The sequence below is a fragment of the Lygodium microphyllum genome, chromosome 5, assembly GCF_053477565.2.
Source record: "Lygodium microphyllum isolate KBCC chromosome 5, Lygodium_microphyllum_v1.1.10, whole genome shotgun sequence".
NCBI classification, from domain to species: domain Eukaryota; kingdom Viridiplantae; phylum Streptophyta; class Polypodiopsida; order Schizaeales; family Lygodiaceae; genus Lygodium; species Lygodium microphyllum.
Window position 1 is genome coordinate 146,880,406 of NC_141139.1, and position 22,048 is coordinate 146,902,453.

Below are 22,048 nucleotides of genomic sequence, written 5' to 3' on the forward strand. Positions count from 1 at the left end.
ATATTGAGTCTCTAGGCCAGTGGGATTGCGGTTTGTAATGGAGTGCTGCAAAGAAAATAAAATACAACTGTTAGAAACACGATTGCGAGTACAAGGGACATTACAAAAAAATAAGCAAGCAAAACAAAAGAAAAACTTACAAAGTCCTCCATATATGTCTTGTGGCAGCCACTCCCAAGATGATGGGCCACTTCTCTGTCTCCAGTCGTGCCCTCGCCACCTCACGCTGCTATCTCCAACATCCTAGAGAATTTATAGCCTTCTCCTTGAGTTAGCGCCAGTCGTCTGCATCTAGCCACTCGGGCTTTGAGATCCCACTCTTAAGTGCCTTGTGTGCATTCGATTGTTTGTGTGATATATACGCACACATGCACTCCATCATCCAGCATATGAAAAACCTATCTGTTGCGGCAGGTACCGAAAACTCCTCATGCAAGGATGCTACTATGTAGTCCTTGCTCCCCTCCGGTATGTTCTTCCAATGTCCAAGATGTTATGCCGAAAAACTTGTTGGCACAACTCTCTCATACGAGCTATCACCCTCCTCCCCTCATCATTCATGATGATGGCTCCTGTCCTATCATCTACAAGGTATCCATACCCCTCTAGGGTATGCCTAAGATGTGTCATCTCCCACCTATGACCATGCTCCTAGGCATATCTAGGAGACCCATGTACATCTGGTGTGCCTACGGGGATAGTATCTCTCGGAGTAGCACCCATAGGGGTGCCACGACGACTGAGCAAAAGTTGGAGTGACTAGAGCAGACGTCTCCACAGGTGTGACAAATCCCATAGGTGACACAACTCCAGTAGAACGACGAGACGGAGATGAGACAGAGACACTGCGTCGGTACCTCCACAACAACCACCTGAGCCATGCGCTCTCGAACCACCATGAGAGCGAGGAGTAGCATATGTATCCCAAGCCGACCGCGGGCTCACTACATCCAGGTCTCCGCAACATCCCCTAGAACCACTCCCTCTGTCTGGCCCAAGTTTGGAGTGTTGAACTCATTTGCTGGAAACTGAAGCATCAAACGCACTGAAGTAGATCTAATAGAATGGCTTGATGGTGTCCGAGACAAATCCTGGTCCCGTCGTATCTCTGAATCGAGCCATTTTATCTGGAGACATACATGTGAAGATCTCTTGTGGCTTCTCATCGCTCATCCCTTGACTCATTGTGCTGATCTAAATATCCACAAAGGTCACCTGCACAGATGAAAATTGATGTTAGCATAATCAATATAAATCATACAAAGCACGATAATATAAATATTTAAAAAATGATATTACTTAAAATATATATCTTATGTACCTTTATAAGCGATTCGTCAACGAATTGAGTAGGTGGATGCTCCAAGTATGAAGTACCCTATGGTCCCATGTCAATCTCTTGACGCAACTCTGCATACACTGGAAGGTTGATAGACATGTCACCACAAAAGGATGAGTCCACCTTGTTCTCAAAGAATTCTTGGACTCCTATATTTTCATCATTGTTACCCGATTCTGGCTTCTCTACATGCTCCAAGCTTTCGGTGGCCTCCACCCCTTGCAATATCGACCCCTCTATTTGCATACTATCCTCATCTATGCTTGGAATATCGCTTTGATCATATACTCTCGCACTTCACGGAGCTGAAGGTATAACATACCACCATCGAGGTTGTCAGGGGTTTGGATAGAAAATTACCAGTTCAAAATCATGTACAAGAGAGATTTAACTTTTTTGACATGTACCATGTTATAATACAATTAAAAAAAACATGAGTTCATACACCTGTTCATAATGGACCAGCAACACCTGTTCACATGTTGTAATCCAGATGGACCTCGTCGAACTGTTGCTCCAGCTCCTTTAAGTATCACTTTAAACCACTTCACATCGAATATGATCATGGAGAAGCTACAGTAATCCACCGTGACAATATTTTGCAAGTTTCCAAAATACTCCATCTCATCTATAACTGTGTTTGGATTCGTTGCTCATCGTCGGTTCTCTTGCTCGAACTTTGCCATGATACCACAATCTGTTGTGGAGTGTATTTTGTCAATATGCTCCATGTGGAAATGCCGTCCATGCAACCACGCCGCACTATATATTTTGTAGTGTACATTGAAACACTCAATTAGTTGTCACATATAAAATATAGATACGACAAACCCTAAACACATCATCACCTTTGGACTACATCCCCTTGAGAATGTTCACACTTCGGTTGAGACCTCCGCCCCATCGTGAGACACTGCGGTCAAAGCTCCATGCAACCATCGCGTTGACATAAACCACGACATCTCCTCCATGTCCTTGGGATATTGAATCGATCGATGGCGCGTACTACGTCGAAATTCAGATTGTGCTTCTTCCCAATCTTTTCTAGCTTGCTGGTACTACCTAGAGAGCCATGTCTCCATGGAGGCATGGTGCAACATATGAAAGCGATTCACTTTCTTCTCCATTGTAGCAATCCCATTTCCAACCACCACATCTCCGGTCAGTCTATCATCGTCCTTCAGTGTGACCATAGTATACTATTGTTTGAATCCATTGTTGGTAGCCATTGTGAAATATGCACTAACGTCTCAGACACCAACTAACCTTCAGCCATGATACATTCTGGTCGAGCTCATTGTCGCAAAAGCCTTTTAGGATTTTCATGAAGTTCTCCAAGAAGAACATCCATCGCATATGGATATATCCAACAATCTCCACTTCATCTACAAGATGTACAAGAAGTTGGATTTGTATCGTGAGCATGCTAGTAGGTAGGTATTTCTCAAAGAGACAGACCGTCTCCACTGATCCCCGCCTTGCGGATTCAATAGAGGACATCTTAATCTCCTTCTGTGAGATCCATTGCACTAAAGTTGACAACCTATAAATCGCCCTGTATATTTCCGGAGTAAGGCATCCTGCGATTGCGATCGGTAGTACAAACTGCCATAAATGAGGAAGCATTATGAACAATGACTACACTCCAAATAGCAAAATACGCAGGCTATTTAGAATCCATTCATAGTACAAACCTGACATATCTTATGCCAATCATGGGATTTTAGTCTTGATAATTGGTCGTCTATAGAAAATGCGGACCTGGGAGAATGCATCATACCCATTGAAGTGTGGATAGACTTGACTATTTGCTTCACAATGCACTCTTCTTTAGTGGACAAAACCTAAGGAGCACAAGGTAGCTGTAAGCGACCATCAGCACTCGATTGCAACCAAAGCGTCTCCATCTTGCCTACCTCCTTCAAATCCATTCATGCCCCTATAGTGTCTCTCTTTCTTGTGATGTGGTCCCATAGTAAGTTGCTCACGTTCTTGAAAATATGCATGGGATCCAACAAGTGGTTGATTTATAAGTGGGTCCAATACGGCAACTTGTAGAAAATTGAGAACCGTCGCATTTCGTTTCGATGTGACTCCGTGTGGACCATTTTCAACTTGTACCAGCTTTGGGCATTCATACGTGCTGGAGGTCGTCCAAGAAAACCTTCCCTGAGTTCATGACCCTCTGGCAAGAAAGCGGCGTGTCCTTGATATACAATATTCTTCATGGTTTGTGACCTTCGGGAGTCTAACTGTGGCCCACACAATGGACATGCATGATAACCTGAGGTAACCAGACCTGTCCCAACACCTCTATCTAGTGAATAAAAACTTGAACGAGCTATGATAGATATTACCAACGAGAATGGAAGCCTACTTACCTGAGCACTCTCCGAATCCTGGAAAGTCATGGATGGTCCATATGAGAATGGCTCGAATATTGGCAGACCGTCGACCATCGCGCTTGCTCATATCTTCCATGGTGATCTCCTTCTCCCACAAAATCTTAAGCTCATCGACTAATGGATGAAGATACACGTCCATATTTTTTACTTTGTAGTGATTGGGAATGAGCAAGCTAAGGATGAGATGTCCTTTCTTCGTAGAAAGCCATGGAGGGATATTGTAATTGACAAGAACTATAGGCCACACACTGTAAGAACTTGAGCATAGACCGAATGGGTTCATGCCATCCATAGCAAGACTGAGCCGAAGATTCCTTACCTTATCTCTCGGGAAAAGCTTGGGAAGGTAGAGTCAATGTGGCTCCATGCACGTGAATTCGCTGATATTCGTTGAACTCCATCTGTGGATCTATTCTGCGCATGCCACGTTGTCAAGCTTGCCATGTCGGACATATGAAACATGTGGTTTATGCGGGGGATAAACGGAAAGTGTCTAAGAACTTTTTGAGGGATGGTTTGCCCTTGCAAGTCACTCTTTCTCTCTCTCTCCCTCTCAAATGCAAGATGCAGTTCGCTCTCCCTTTTGCTCTCTCTTTCGTTTGTTTGCGCAAAATGACGCGCTCGGGTTTCGGCCTGCGTCTTTTCACCTAAGTACCGTTGCCACTAATTTACGTCAGAAACTACCGTAGCTATGCACTTGTATCCTTGTAGTGACCTCCCAGGCAATTGAAACTGGATTTAATAAGGCTGGATCACAAGCTTTGGGACTTTAAAGTAATTAAACATTGTAGTCCCTTTACTATACAATCTTTGACCTTGATTTGCAGCCTTTCTTATGGGTCTTTCTTCTAATGTAGTGGATGAATGTCGTTTCTTTGCCATCCATGCTAAGTAAATTCTATCCACAAACTCCTTTGATTTGCAAGTCATTAAATTATGCAACTCGGATCCCACAAAATGTTCCAATCAATCTCTTATGGCAAGAACAAAAGGACCATTTAATTTTTGACAAAGCCTCTAAAACCAAAAAAATATCTTAAGAATTGTTGGAATAACTTTAGACCCTTTTTGAAATGTTACTGCGGTGCAGTAGCATGTGCAACATCCATTGTGCGGTTTGATCATTTACTTTGGTATGTCTTTCAAAACCTCCCCAAATTCTTTCTATGTTCATCAAGACGACCAACTCAAGTCTTTACTTCTATTAAATGGGTGTCTTTCATCCCCCTTGAAATTCAAACTACCCTTGTCATTTACTATTTCTTTCATGATTTTATGCTTGAAGCTACAAAAAATCTTTATTTTCCTATTGGTTCTTTCTTACTACCCCAATTAGCAAATACACTAGTGCCTAATATTATAGAGATGGTTCTAAAGCCCTAGAAGGAGGATAACTGGATTTTTGGCTAAAAAAGAATACTTCTGATGCCCTCTTCTAGTCACTGCGTTTACCCCCCACCTCGCATTGGTAGCATTCCATACCTTGTGGGAATTTATAAGATCAACAAAAAAACCTTTAAGTGGATAACCAATGTACTTTCATGTGTATTCTTATCTTTTACATCCTTTTTAGCTAAATTATTACAAGCCCTAGATGAAATGAATGTTTGAGAATAGCTTGAGGGCACGCTCTAATGCTTTATGCTTGGCTCCTCTTCCCATTGACCCCTTGTATGCACCAGAGGAAGGAAAAAATGACATATGACTATGTTGATAAATTGTAATAACAATGGTAATTATGTTGTTGATTATTGTAATAACAAGCGTGTCAAACTTTAAGAACTTGGAGATGAAATACAACTACATCCATTCTCCATTTAAATGATGGTGTTAATGATGTTCCATACACAGCATTCTGGACTTAATATGGCTAATTGCACATTATGTGGGCGCTATTTGATCAACTTAGCTTAAAGTTGAACACGCATTTGTGGCCATGATCAGTCCATTGGGTGGAAACCTGCAATTTGAGGTTTTCCTATGCAATTTCCACGAAGCTGGGAGAAAAACCCGGAATGTAGGCTTGTGAGTCACATGGGCGTGTGCGCTCAGTCACGTATGATTCTGCGAACGTGTGAACATTTTGGGCACCATCTAACAACAGCTGAATGTCGAAAATGCTCACAAATATGTGATCTTTCCAGGAGCTCACCCTTGTATAAACCCATGGACGCAAAACTAGCATCTCTGTGCGGGAATTGGAAACGATCTGAGGAGAGAAGACTGCAGAAACGACCTCTGTGGTAGCAGTGCATGTATCCAAGTCGAAGACGCACTTTGCAAGAAGAGGCAGCTGCCGAGAAAGTCCTGGCGCGGCTATGAGGCCTTCGGGGTTGAGTCTGACAACAACTACGTTCCCTCCTTCGTCAACAGAAATGGCTGGCAGCGGAGCCCGCCCTCGGCCCAATAGTCTGCTCATCCTGATGGTCTTTCTAATGCTGGCAGGTAGACGTACGTAGTCTCCGGGCTCAAAGGAGTGTGGTACGAGGGGCGGGTATGGAACAAGGGGCGAGCTCCATAACAGCGTGGCTTCATCAAAGCGAAGGAGGCCGACGCCCTCATCGGCAGCGTAGAAGCCACACTGACAGACGGACGACGTTGTCCTCGTCGCCGTCGTTGTCGTCTCGCTGAGGCACCCGACGCCTCATATTCCACCACACGTGAATATTCTGCATGATCATCCCCTGCCGCCCGTATTCGCTGTTAGTGCACAATCCGCAGCCGGAGAACCACCGGATGAGCAGCAGCCCCCCGCCCGCCGCCACGGCCATCGGCCACGTGTAACGAGTATCTCTTGCAGGCAGCCACGCCCGCCGCCACGCCAGCGTGTCCACGTCCGCAAACCAGAAGGGCGTTGGGCCGCCCTCGGCGTTCCGCCTGCCAGGCACCACGAACCACGTGTCGCTGGGGGCCGGATGCCTCTGGGCCCGCCTGGCTAGGAAGCCCTGGGAGGTGACGATAGCGTTCCACATCTTGCATGTGGCCCGCACCTTCGCCAGGCTGTCGAGGCTCTGCAGCCACACCAGGATGCTCTCGACCTCATACCAGCCAATCTTCATGTGGATATGTCTTAATTTTCTGCCGCTGGAACAATTGTGTTACCGCTACCCCTTCCCTATTTATCACCGCTGCTCTAACTGGGCCTCTCGACTCGTCTTCTCCATCCAATGCCTTTGCGATGGAGCTCAAAAGCCACAGCTTGTTCATGGTGTCTCGGTTGGCGAATCTTTAACTAACACTATAGTCGCGACTCAGTTGGCGATGTAATTCTTTCAGTAACATCATTTGAAATATCAAAAAGCTTAATAACACTAGTACTCAAATCTGATCTATACTATCAATGCTATATTCTAATTGGCAGATTTTAAAAACCTAAAACCAATCCTATCCTATATTTCATCGCTACGATGCTCCCCAAGCTTTTTTCTCATTTTCAAGGAACAAATATTTTGACCGAGTTTATAAATTGAGTTTGGGTGGTGCCAATGACAAGCATCATGATAAGCAACATCACCCCTACTGGTCAACAGATCCTTGTGCTGAGATGAGTAGCTACAAATGCATGCAAGACTCCTTGCTGACTTGGAGCAGATGGTGGCCGGGTGTACTTTATCCACAATGGCTCTAGCGCCGATCCTTTGGACCTGACCAAACCTAGGTTCTGCATCATCATATGCTCATAAGTTTGTGGGCATGAACACCCATTAGGTCAACTTTGACATTTTGATCATTGCCTTCTCCAAGGTGGTTGTCGAATATTTGGGGGCCTTCAACATCAGCGGCATCCATTGCAAAGGCTGACGCTACTGGATGTGGGGTCCAAGGTTGCATCCACAAGTTGAATGTGATTTCCAAGAAGAGTGATGCCATTTAGGGTGTTGCTGATGCCTAACACACTGGTCATTATGTTGGCCATGGTGTTGGCTAGGAAGGCCAAGTCCATGTGTACTTAGAATAGCAAATAGTCTCTCTCTCTCTCTCTCTCTCTCTCTCTCTCTCTCTCTCTCGCGTCTTAGGAAGTAGTAGAATATTCTTTAACGTCTATCATGTACATATTTCAAATGTAGTGTTAAGTATGCTATGTTGTCTTGATAAGAATTTTGGTCATATATGAAGTTCTCTTAGCACACACCACAGGAGCACACATAAGGGTGATTGAACACAAACTTGTAACGTATTTTGATTGTGTGTGTAATGAGTTTCTAGGATCATAACATTTTATATATCCACTTCGGTCAACTGTCACAATGATAGAGCCATTTTTTCTAACAAAAGAGTAATTTTGTTTGTAAAAGTGAAAGCATAAGGTCTAGAAGATCACTTTCCTTATGCATAGTACAGCCACTCATACAAATAGTAGAGAATATATCAATGAAGTAGCTCGACCCTTCGGAGCTCAGTACCTATTGAAGTTCCTATCAAGGATAGAGAAGCAAGGGTAGATACCTAAAGAAGAGGCCAAGAGAAGCATGGCCAAGTCTATTAGAATGGCAATACCCTATCTTGGTGAATAACAAGAGGTTATGAAAAGCTTTATATTATTCATGTGAAGAAGAGAGAGCGGATCCACTCTATTTCCAATATCCAAAGTGGCATGGTAAGGAGTATAAAAAAAAGTCAACATGGTAGGGACAACCTCATGAGGATTCCAAACATAAGAGCCACTCATGTTAATAGGACCTACCTATTTGTGGCCATACACGTAGTGCTATCCTTCAATTACTTTATAGGAGGATTCATTGATAGCCCTAACCCCTCCACTACAACAAAAAGACTCCATAGACGCGCTTATAGACACAATATTTGAATTGTGAAAAAAAATATCGGGTTCGTTTATTAACGCGTCTATTTTTGTGTCTACAAAATCGCGTCTAAAAGCGCGCTTATGATCAGAGTTACATGCACACTTAGACGTGCCTATAGACGCGCGTATAAACACGTTACGTAAATATATAATCATATTTATAAAAAAGTGGACATATTCATATTGTGCATCTATACAAGCGTGTATCTACGCGTCTAAACCCGCATTTACTTTGAAAGTTTTTGACGAGAATAGACACGCATTTATCCTGCAATTTAGACACGCTGATAGACGCGCAAAACAGAGGTATGAAAAAAAAACCAACATGCTCTCTGGTTTTTTTTCCCCCCATCAACATCAAATTGTATGCTTAGGGAAAACAGAGAAAGATTATTTCAAAGATTGGATACTGAAAACAAAACAATGTATGTAGCACACGAAATTTCATATATATAGATGAAATGTTTTTACATTATGAGTTCTAGTGCTTGTGACGTCATGGTCGCAAGCACTAGCTCAAAGTAATACATATCAAAAATGAAAATTACAAGCCAAGGGGAGGCATGCATACATGAGGCTCCTCTATATCTCCTCAGAAGAGGCATCATCATTGCTACCACCACTGCTACCTGTGCCGCTGCCATTGCCGCCATCGCTACTGCTAGTTCCCCCTTCGCTATCCTCAATTGCATCAGGGTTCGCCTATACAAAGGATTAAGGTATATAAATACCATTACAAACAATAAATTAGAGTTATCTATACTTTTCATGTAAAAAATAAAACATACCTCTTCTGGTGGTGGAATCCTCATGGCGCGATTATATTGCTCCTCCGCGATGAGTCCCTCCTCGTAGAAATGCTACCAAGTGGACGCCCGGTTATGACCTCGATGGTAGCCTACCTCTCTAGGAGTAGGCATCCTACCAACGATATGATACTACAAAACAATTTGAACATACAACGTATTAAAACACACTACATAATGAAGTGAAACAAATTACAAAAATTAATTTAAAAAAAGAAAGTAAATAATACTTACAAACTCAGCCTCCCATGACTCCCTGCCACCCGATCCATAATGCGACGATCCCATGGTTGCCATCTAGATATGTCGCGCCTCTGCATGCTGGCGACTTGTCATTTTCTCCGCTGCTCTCTTCTTGGCCTCTTTCCACTCCTTGCGGTGGCAATTAGGTGGTTGGCCATATCCAGGGCGCCCCTGCTCTTATCTCCGCAATGACTCCTTGGCGTGCGTCATAAGGTGAGACCTCTTGTTATGCAGTGTGTCTCTCACCTTTGACCGTCCCCAATCATCTGAGAATCGTGAATTCTTGGGATTAGGGTACCTTTTATGTACTGCCCGCAGCACCTCTTGCCACAAATCATTTTTTTGGTGCTTGAAGGGAATCATGCAATCTTTGTATGTGGCATGCACGACACTCCTCAAGTAGGCTATCACTTCCCTCCCCTCAAAGTCATGCAAGATACCACCAACATCAGTGATAGAGTAGTACATTTGTGGAGGCTCACCTCTCTTATTTTTCGGTGAGGGTGATCCAGAGCCACCACCTAGGCAACCCCCACAAAGCCCTCGACCTCCTCGTCCTCCCGCATCACTCTCCCTCCTCCCTCGACGTGCACTACCCTCTACCTCACTCGATACATGTGCTTCTGCAGATGCACGTGCTTCGGCCAATCCATGTACCTCAGCTGATCCCTGTGTAGGCAAATATGTGATAGGTGTCCCAGACATCACACTGAAAACCTCCTGCAGTGGGAGGGCGACCAAGATAATTGGTCATCTCCCCCATGAATTGTTCCTTGTTGAATGGGGTGCTGGAGGATCGAGGATTCCACATCTACACAAAAAAAATCATATTATCATGTGCAGATAAAACATATTACATACATCGTCTATACCTACGTCTCTGTGCGCGTCTACACCTGCGTCTCTGTGAGCATCTGTTAGCGCATCTCCATGGGCGTCTGTCAGCGCATCTATTTCCGCGTCTATAGCTACGTCTACACTGTCATGTGGACGCACTGACAGACACGCACAGTCACACCATTTCTTCTCAAACTTGCTTAAAAAACAAAGCTAAAAAACCTCCATAGATGACAAGATCCAGTATGTGAAGAGACAGACAAACAAACAGAGAAAGCAAACAAGATTGAGAGAGAGAAGAAGAACTCACTTTCTTTGCTTGTTCCAACGGGTGGCGGCGGCTAGGTTGCAAGCTCCTTGTCCTCCTTCTCCCTTCCCTTGGCAAGTTGCTTCAATCTTGTTCTCTTCCTTTCTGTTTGGCTCTTGTACTTTACTCTTTGGCTCTTCTTTCCTCCTGTCCTCTTTTTACTCTTATTTCCTTGCCTCATTGTCTTCATGAAGTGATAGATAGATACGAGTAGTGATGTCGAGCTCGAACTACAGAAAACGTGCAAAAAACGTAGGAAAGTATAGGTTTGAAAAGAAAGCCACAACTTTTTTTAAAATTTTCTATACTTGCGTGGTGCGTCTGTCAGCGCGTGTAATGGCGCATGTATATGCGCAGATAATTCCTGTTACACGAGCTTACAGACGCGCAGTAACAATTTAAGGAATCAATGCATGCATTTAGGGAATCAATTGACCTATGTGGTGACATATTGCAAATGCACAAGTCAACCTTTGATTTATATATACATCCAATCATCATGCCCTATCCAATCACATTTGTATAGGGCATGATTGGATGTATATAGGGCATGAAATCACATTTATGTAATTAGCTTTGAATAATTGGATGTATATTTGTAATACTAAAAAAGAAGTAAAGTTGGTAATGTATATCATGTCCTATGCATGTATATGCCCTATACATGTATATGCCCTATACTTGTATATTCCACCTCTTGAGTTTCAACAACATTTGTGGATAAGGGGAGCAAGGGAACACAATCAATTTGAAAATTTTTATTGGCAATCCTAGGTAAGGAAGGGGTGTAGAAATCCAAGTCACATGCATCTTGGCAATTTATATTGGATAAAGATATCAAAAGATGATTGAGGTATCCAATTAAAATGTTTGATTATTTTCTAGCTTTAATTAACAAAGCTATCCAATCATTTATTAAAGCCACTTTTAGGGCAGAGAGAGCGTTGTTTTCAAGAGCAGCAATCCCAAAATCTGATAATATTTTGTGAAAATCAGGCCCTTTAAAACACACCAAAATAGATTGGATGGCAGAGGCTAGTGGATCAAGGAGAGATAAGGCAGTAGCATAACCCAATTTAGCTAGAGATGGAATCCATGCATTCTATAAATCAAATATACACAATATACAAATAATTTTTGGTTTAAATTAAAGTATAACATAAATATTTTACCTTATTCTTAAAATTGTATGGTGCTTAATCGGGCCAAGGGTTAGTGTGTTTGATGTATAAATCCCTTCGAATAATTAGAGATGCTCAATGCCCCACCCTCATAAGGTGCCACCAATGATCCATGGTGCTCAAAGTTTGTAAGGCTCCCATTATGAGAAGAAGCCATATGTGAGAATGGACATTGGGTGGGTCCTGACTTGTATGTCAAATGAGGTCTATGTGACCATATGGCAAAAAGGTGACCTTTGTGGATCTAGCCTTTGGATTAGATAGAGTAGTTATGCTACTAGTAATTCAAGGCACAATGCATCGAGTTGTAGGGTGTGGGAGTTATCAAGGACCCCTATTTTGGGGTTTGAGGGCCACAAAAGCGGTCCTTGGCTAGGGGGTCTCAAGGAGGCTAGCATCCCCTCCCCCCTTGATAGGGGTCTGAGGATAGTGCCTTCGATCCGATAGTAAAGGGAATATTTCCTAAAATACTTCCGAGCAAACTAGAGAACATTCATAATATGGTTAGACATGCCGACCAAACTATCTCCCCAGTCTATAAAAGAAAGACCCCTCTAAAGCCATCAATATATCTATCTTTTACCCAATTAGAGTTCTTCTAGCTACCCTAAACTCTTTGCCTATCATCTATTTGGATCACTATCTAAGCTTCACAATGGATGTGCATGGGTGGATAGAGTCATCTGTGTATCCGTTCGTTTGAAATTAAAGTAGTCTCTGCTCTTCTCATATGTGCTATGTGTTCTCTACTCCTTGCTCAAATCTTATCCACTGTGCCATGTAATTTCTATATGGTATCAAGGCCTAGGTGGCTTTGAGGAGTGAAGAATACATGATAGGAAAGGGCTTCAATAGCAAAGAGGAGAAATGTCATCTAACTGCATCAAGTATTGGTGCTAGCCCATCAAGTGGTGATGCTACTATATCGGCAATTCAAACATTGGGGATTTGTCCAACAAACTTCAATGAAGGTAAGTTAGATGGTACAAACTATACTTTGTGAAAGTTTAAAATCACAACTATCCTTGATTCTTATGAGCTTCTAGAGAGGGTGCTAGGGACTAACCCAAAACCACAACCCACCCTCGACCCATCAAATTTGTGAAGTTATGATTCCTCCAAATGCAGCCCTTCTACGAGATTGGAAACAAAGGAATGCAAATGCAGTGTGTGCCTTAGTTACAAGCTATTTTGAAAGGTGTTTTGACCTAGATTCAGTAGACAACCAAGGCATCAAAGACTTGGAACGTATTAAGGATTTAGTAGGAACACAATCAAATAAGGATTCAAATTTTGGAGAATCAACTAGCAACAGAGAAGTTTGCTGAAGGAGAGACACTTGAAGCATTCATAGCTCGGATCAAGAATCTGCGCAACCAGATGGTTGGCGATGGGATACAAAAGATTAGTGATGAGGATCTAGCTCAAAGGTGTCTTCGGATTTGTCCACCAAAGTTTGATGAATTGGTAACTATCCTAAACACTCAAGTGAGATCCCAAGCTTTGATGTTTGAGGAATTTTGGATACTACTAATGGACGAGGAGTTGAGGCTTAAAGCTTGAGAAGGTAGCAACAGTGGAGATATTGCATTCTCTACCAATGTGAAAGGCAAAGGTGGTTCCTCTACCAACGATGACAAAAATAAAAAGGGTGGTAAGAAAAAGTTTCAAGAAGATTGCTTCTATTGAAAGAAGAAAGGACATGCAATTGCAGATTTTCATGTCAAGAAGGTAGATGAAAAGAATGGCACTATGAAGACTAAAGGGAAGAAGATAGCCAATACAACTGAAGTAGAGTTAGAGCTTAGTTGGAGTTATTCATGTGGTGACCATTGAGAAAGTGTGCTCCTCGATGCAAGAAATATCTAACACTGACTCATGGGTATTGGATAATGGCACCTCATGACACATGACCAACAGGAAAGATCCACATGGTCCTATGAAGCCTCTACAAGAATCCATCACTGTGATGGTTGAAAATGATATAAAATGCCATGTTGAGGGCACATGTACTATTTTATTTATTACTACAAATGATGAACTAAAGGGTCTTTCAAATGTGCCAAAGATTAATAGAAATATGCTATTAGTTGCTTCTATAACTTATCTTGTCCATGAGGCGAGGTTCACTAAGACAGGTGCAAAAATTATCGGTAGTACTAGCAAAGTTGTCAGTAAAGGAGAAAAGAGGAAAAACCTGTATGAGCTAAGTGCTCTTACAGTCACCATTAGTGTGGGCACAAGTAAAATTTGGCATGAAAGATTTGGTCACATTGGTTTTGGTATAGATTTATAGAGCGAACTCGAATTTCTCGAATCAGTCAATGACTTGTTTCCATATAAAATAGGGTGGTAATCTAAACCATGGAATGAAAACTCTAGTAAGCATTTTTGTCTAAGTTTTATGAGGGTAGACTCTCACGTACAGTTTTTAGGGGGGAGTCAACAAAAAAAAAGTGTTGAAGGAGGAGCATAAGCAAGGTATGGTTGCTCACCTACCTATAGTAACTAAAATGAAGGAACTATACGAAGCTTGTTATATGATGGGCAAGCAACAAAGAAAGGCATTTCCAAAAGAAAGCAAGAATAGAGTGAAGGATCCTCTAGAGTTGATGCATGCTGACTTATACAACAAAATGCCTACAAAATCCTTGGGAGGATCTTTTTACTTTATGTTGATCTTTGACAACTATAGTAGAAAGATGTGGGTGTACTTCCTTCGTGATAAGGCTCAAGCTTTTGGTAAGTTTAAAGAATGGCTAAATCTTAGTGAGAGTGAAACAAGGCAAAGTGTAAAGAAGTTTAGAACAAATGGTGGTGGTGAGTTCAACTCAAAGAAGTTTGAAGACTTTTGCAAGAGCAAAGGGATTGAGCATCAATTGACAACATCTCATACACCTTAGTAGAATGGCATTGTTGAATACCAAAATCACACCATTGTCAAAATGACAAGGTGCATGCTTAAGGGCATAGGATTGTCTAACCAAATTGGGGTAGAAGTTGTTAATACTATAGTCTACATTCTCAATTAGAGTTACAAAAAGGCTCTTAAGGGAAAAACTCCTCATGAGGCCTATTTTGGTAAAAAAACCATCTGTCTCACATTTTAGAACTTTTGGGTGTGCATGTTATACACATGTACCAAAGGATAAGAAAAACAAGTTAAATCCAAAAAAGCACAAAATGTATCTTCTTGGATTATAGTGATGAGCAAAGGGCTTACAAATTGTACGACCAAGAGGCAAAGAAGATCATAGCGAGTAGTGATGTGGTATTCAAGGAGCAGCCACATATAGTGGAGGAGGCAAATATAAGTTCTTTCACTTTATCATCCAATGAAGAAGTAGTCCACTATGTTGGATGATGAGAACAAATTTCACCAACCTACAATCATTTCATCGGATAAGCCATTTCCACGATGGGTGAAGCAGCTTTATGATCACAATAATCCTATAGCTACTATAGTTGAGGAAAAGGTAGATGGACCAAGGAAGTCACTAAGAATAGAGAAGCAAAGTAAGGCTTCTACTCACATAGTCAACATGGCCTTGATGGGGTTGATATTATTAGAGAAGTAAAGGAGCTAGCAAACTTGGAAGAAGTACTTGCCGATCCAACATGGAGAGCAGCTATGCAAGCTGAGTATGATAGCATAATGAAGAATGATACTTGGGAGCTAGTGGATCTGGCCAGAAAAGAGGAAATTATTGGCACCAAGTGGAATCTAAAAGGTAAAGTACAAAGATGATGGCAGTTGTTGCTACCCTATCTATGCAAAATACATAATAGGATAGAGAATGCTTCATGGGGTAAATACTCGATATCGCATCCAGAAACCATGGAAACTCGAAACTAACCATATAGAAGCATAGACATACTATATTCAGCACTTTAGATCAGAAAATGAGAAATATAACACATAGACCATGCTGCAAATGAGACAAAGACACCATAGATGATAGCGCCAATTGCCAAATTCTCTTCGTAATCAGATAAATCCATCATACATCAGGCATAGACATCACATATGACCAAATCAATGAGATGAATACACAAAATGCCTCAACAAGTCACATTTTTGCAACTACCCCAAAAGTGCACTTCATAAGGCAGTGAACTTCATGAGACAAATAGAGGCTACCTCACACATAGGGCTAGCATAACTAAGGTCCAACCATGCTAAGGGCATAATACATGATCCATAAAGTGTGAGACCATGACCATGGCTAACACCTGGCACAGCCATGACACGAACCCTTGCATGATCTATGAAGTCAAAATGCCTTATCCAAAACTAGACATATCTAGTGAGAAAAAAATTGTGCCTTACTCACAGCCTTGCACCATGAAGTAAGCCACAAAGAGTAACCATAAGTAGAGCCACTCTAGCAGGATACTTATAGCCTTCTGAATGGTTACATAATCTCCTCAAATGGCAGTCAAACCAAACATAAAGGCATAATCCTAGAGGCATAGATATCAAATATGAAGTAAGTATGATGGGCAAAGAAAGAAATAGATCTAACAGTGGTACATCAAAGTAACTCATGAACTATAAGGCTCATGAGCATGATGGCAATCCATAATATACTGCTCTTGGTCATGTTGCTCATGCAACCCAAGAGGTAAAACATCCATGTCATGAATCTTATCCACTGTAAGCTCCCTGATCTGCACCTAGTTATTAATATCATGCATTACATAATTAATATTAGCCTTAATAACATCAGCATCAAAATACCAATTTTCAGCATGATCAATCCGCTTAACACTCTGCAAAGCAGTAACCATTGCCACAAGTCTATGAGACTCAACCTGCATCCCATCAATTTTCTCATTAAGAGCATTTTTTTCATGAATAAATGCTTCCATATTCTCATACACAAATGACTGCTATAAAATTGCATATGGTCTAGTTATAACATGTAACATCCTATTAGCAATACCCATGCAGTGATCATGCACCAAAGCAGTCAATGTAGCTCTCATTGAAACCAAATCTTACTACATAAAAATAGACCCATCTAGATCAACCTCCATATCACTCAAGAGTTACTTTTCCACTTTAAGAAGAGGCTACAAACGGGCATCCAACAGTACTCTATCAACCTTTAACTTAGCATTTTCCTTGGCCAACAAATCAAGTTTACCATTGAACTTATCCTACATATGAGCTGTCCATTCTTTAAAAGCAATTGAAGACAATTTACACTTAGCTAGCATTTTAGCATACTCATCAACCTGCCTCCTTAAAGCACCAACCTCATTATCATGCAATTCTCTCATCTTTTCCATTTCAATATGCATGGTGTTCTTTTTAGTCTTCATGGATGGCAATTGCTCCTGCAAAGATTGCACTACATCCAACTTCACTACACCATTAGCATGCATTTTAGCCATAAACCGAGACAAACCTGTAGCAAAAGAGCAAGCCTCCGCAAGATTTTGAGGAACATATCCCTCATGAACCATTTTTCTGTCATAAGACAAAGCAACGCCTTGGTGCATCATAGAATCACTGTGTCTAGGCATAGGCATATTATCCATCTTGACTTTGGAGAATCTTACATGTTTATTTACACCTATAATCACCACATCTTCCTAAACACTGTCATTTCGGACATCATCATTCAACCACTCTAATATAGCCAAAGGCATAGAACATCCCAAAGTATTAACATGTGACACTTCATGAGAAGAAAAACTCATGAACAAAGGATCCACAAACTCTTTTGCCTTGTCATTTTCAACATCACCCAAACCATGAGCATGAGACAAATCTTTGTCATAAAGGTCAACAAGTATCCCATCCACCAATTTTTGCCTCTTGAATGCACTAACCTTGTCCATCTTTGGAGACTCCCAAAGAAACGGATGCAATGCCAAACACACAACATGCAAATGAGCATACAACGCAACCAACATAGGTCCAATCCTGGTTTTCTATTGTTTCTTCCGAATGGTTGGTACATGAACTTCCTGCATCAATTTATCATATAGAGTTCCTAGCCCAATTGGAACCCAACATTTTCAGCACACCATAAAATACCGAATGTATCCTTTGTGATGACATCTACCTTAGTGAACAATAAAAACCTTTGCATTAGCCACTTTATAAAAAAAAAACCTCCTCTTTGGATCAGCATGTCTCAAGACATACTGATTTCTAACACTAGTAGCAGCTCCAAATTCATGTTGCACAGCTTCATCGGTACACCTCCAATGCTTTGGTCTATCATTAAGTTGTAGGGAGAACACTTGAGCTAAAAGAGATGGAGTAAGCTCTAGTTTGCCACCAATCTTGTCACTCTTCAATCATTAACAACTGCTATTGAGCATGCCCATTGTTGCCCCAAGCATCCCATGGCAACTCAACAAAACTAAGCAACCCAATCTGTTTTAACCAGGCCTTGGTATTGGGCTCATTGGTATCCATAAGAATAGAGCAATCAAGAATTGGGGTAGCCAACTCACCTTCACCCTCACTAGACATAGTAGAAGATGCTTTTGGCATGTTATCCTTGACTTTTGATGGAGTTTTATCAAGTGGACTATCACTCCAACCCTCGTCATGCTCATAAACAACCCTCGGATGCTATCACCCTCTCCTTATAGGAGGTTTTGAAATCTTTCATTACCTTATCTTCACCATGGTAGCATCACCCATGACTTGCTGAGAATCCAAGATGGAAAGAGATGAAGAAAACAATGGAGGATGATGGTGTGGAATTGCAAGAAGGCATTGTTGTATGAGCGCAAGTGTCAACACACGAGTCTTCTTTCCCATACTTTGCCCTTTTTCCTCTTGCCTTACTTGAAAATCATGTTAAACTCCTTGAAAATAGAGAGAAGATAACATACTGATGACCACTTGTACGCAGTGTGAATCTAACATGTGAAGCTTGTCCCTTCAAATAGACCTCATGCAACTGAAACTTCGTGGCTTCACACAGTTTAAATACCAAAGGAACTGAAGGTAAAGTCAGTTGGTCTTCTAGACCATCACACACAAATCCAAAGTTAAAAGGTGAAAGTCCTTTCAATGCATAATCTCCCATAAACATGATACCATTTTGCCAAGTCATAACATACTGATGACCACTTGTACGCAGTGTGAATCTAACGTGTGAAGCTTGTCCCTTCAAATAGACCTCATGCAACTGAAACTTCGTGGCTTCACACAGTTTAAATACCAAAGGAACTGAAGGTAAAGTCAGTTGGTCTTCTAGACCATCACACACAATCCAAAGTTAAAAGGTGAAAGTCCTTTCAATGCACAATCTTCCATAAACATGATACCATTTTGCCAAATCATAATATCATGAGAGAAAGCTTTAGAAATGAAATCCCCACAAGGAAAATTCAAATAACCAACTTTTAATGTCATATAATACCACCACTTCCTGAAGCTCTTTTGCACTTCTATCATGACATAAAACAACTCCAAAATATTCTGCACTTCATAGAGCACTATTGAAGTTTGCATGGCTTCTTTATGAACACCATAAATAATATGTAAAATAACATAATCTTCCAATATCTAACAATAAAATAAGGGTTCTTTGTATAAAGAATCAAGCCAAGAAACCCTAAAGACGATCATGAGATTCAAATAATCAAAAACTGCTCTATGGGGTAAAATCCCATTACTTGCTCCATGAGGTAACATTGTTGAAATTTGAATCAAATTCATTACAACTATGGGTTCCTCCTAAACTTCATGAGCTAAATCATCATAGTTTGGTTGCACTAACCTTCTTAATCTAAACCCATTCACTACGGGCTTAACTATTTCACCCTTCAATGTAGCCAACACAAAAGTACCTTGACCAACATCTTTTACAACTTCATAAGGACAAGTATATCTCAACTTTATCTTTCTCGGATGCATCCCAAGGCGTGAATTATACACCATAATCGGATCTCCTTCTTTAATTATCTTCTTTTTTATATGTCTATTAACCCATGCATGTCTTCCTGACTGCACCACTCCTTGAAGGTAATGGACTATAATCCGGTCTTCCTCTAATTGCATCAACTTCTAGAGCCTATCATGAACTGATTCTTCAAATCACAACTTGTAAGTAATTGCTACTCTCAAACTAGGAACCAAGAACTCCATGGGGACAACCGGCCTCAAGACCATAAACCAACTTGAAAGGAGTCAAACTTGTTGAAACCTTATATGTTGTACGGAAGGACCATAATACTAAATCCAACTTTGTGTCCCAATCCTTATAGTTATCAGCAACTATCTTCTTAAGAATTCAAAGAAAAATCTTATTAGAACTTTCAGCTTGCCCATTTGCCTGAGGGTGGTAAGGGGTAGAGTTCTTATGCAGAATCATATGCTTAGAAGGCATCTCCCTAATCACTTCATTCAAAAAATGTTTACCGTGATCACTTACCAACTCTATGGGGCATCCAAAGCGAGTCATGATGTTAGAATACAAAAACTGAGCCACACTTGCTGCTTTATTATCCTGCAAGGCTTTGGCTTCAACCCACTTAGTACAATAGTTAGTACAAACCAAAATATATTAATTCTTACTCTGACGAGGAGTTGGTTTGATGGGGCCCACAAAATCAATACCCCACTTTTGAAATGGTTCCAAAGGTAAAATTGGATGATCTTGCATTCGATCCCTAGATTGAGGTTGACCTTCCCTAATATAGGTAATGCATTCCTTGGCATACTGATGAGAGTCTTTAAGTAAATTTGGCACCATAATCCCGCTTGAAGATCTTCCTAGCTGTAATCTCACCAGAGAAATGTCCTCCAGTGAGTCCTGCATGTGTCTCATGTAGAACAACATGCTGTTCTTGAACAGTTACATATCTTCTTAGCACATTATCAATACCCCTCCTATAAAGGACTCCCAAAATAACCTAATAATTCTTGCTCTACAATGCCAACCTTCTATGGTGGTCTCTAGACAAATCCATAGGCATCACTTCATGAAGCAAAAAATGTAACATTTGATCAGAGAAGGAATTGAATTGACTTACTTGAACACTGAATAGCTCTCCATCAGGCAACTAATCATTTACCCCCAATGTAGGGTCCACTAACTCAAGTCTACTAAAAAAATCAGCTACCTCATGCTCTTTCCCTAGTGTATGTACTATTTTGTAGTCAAACTCTTGCAAAAGTAGCATCTACCTTGCCAATCTTCCTGTAAGTTGCGATTTGTTAATGAGATACAATAAGGCTTGATGATCCACATGAAAAATAACTTGGTTCCCTAACAAGTAATGTTTGAATTTTTGCAATGCAAATATCATTATGAGAGCTTCCCGTTCAGTGATAGTATAGTTTTTCTCAATTGTTATAAGCCTTATGCTCGCATAGTAGACAAGTCTAAACCAACCTGCAACCCTCTCTTGCATCAAAAATACACCTACTGCAATGTCAGATGCATCAACAAATACATGGAATGAAATATCCCATTGTGGCAGTTGTAGAATTGGTGCTACTACCAACATCTTCTTCAATATAGAAAAAGCTTTATCTTGATCATACCTCCAGACAAATTGAATTCCCTTCTTAGTAAGTAATGTAAGTAGCACACAAATATGGGCTAGATACCTCAAATACTTGCTATGCCATTTGACCTGCCCCACAAAGCACATCACTTCTTGAACTGTTGTAGGTACAATAGCCTTCTGAACTACTTGAATTTTCTTTAGATCAATAGCCATACCATCTTCTAAAATGATATGTCCCAATAGAACTCCTCTTTTGGCAGCAAAAACATATTTAAAAGGATTAAGTGACATGCCAAATTGACGGCATCTTTCAAAACAAAGTCTAAGATGTTGCAAATGATTTGCTTTCTTTCCAAATACACAAAAATCATCTATGAAAACCCTCATAAGAGATGTAAGGTAGGGATCAAAGGTTTTATGAGCTGCACCTTGAAATTCTGGAGGTCCATTCTTTAAAGCAAAATTCATTACAATACTTACAAAAGCTCCCCATTCTGCTATAAATGCTGTCTTATCCATATCATCCGGATGCATGCAGATCTAATTATAGCCAGAGAAACCATCCAAAAAACTATATATCTCATGGCCCGCTATATCATCCAATAAAGAATCTGTGAAGGGAAGAGGAAATGGATCA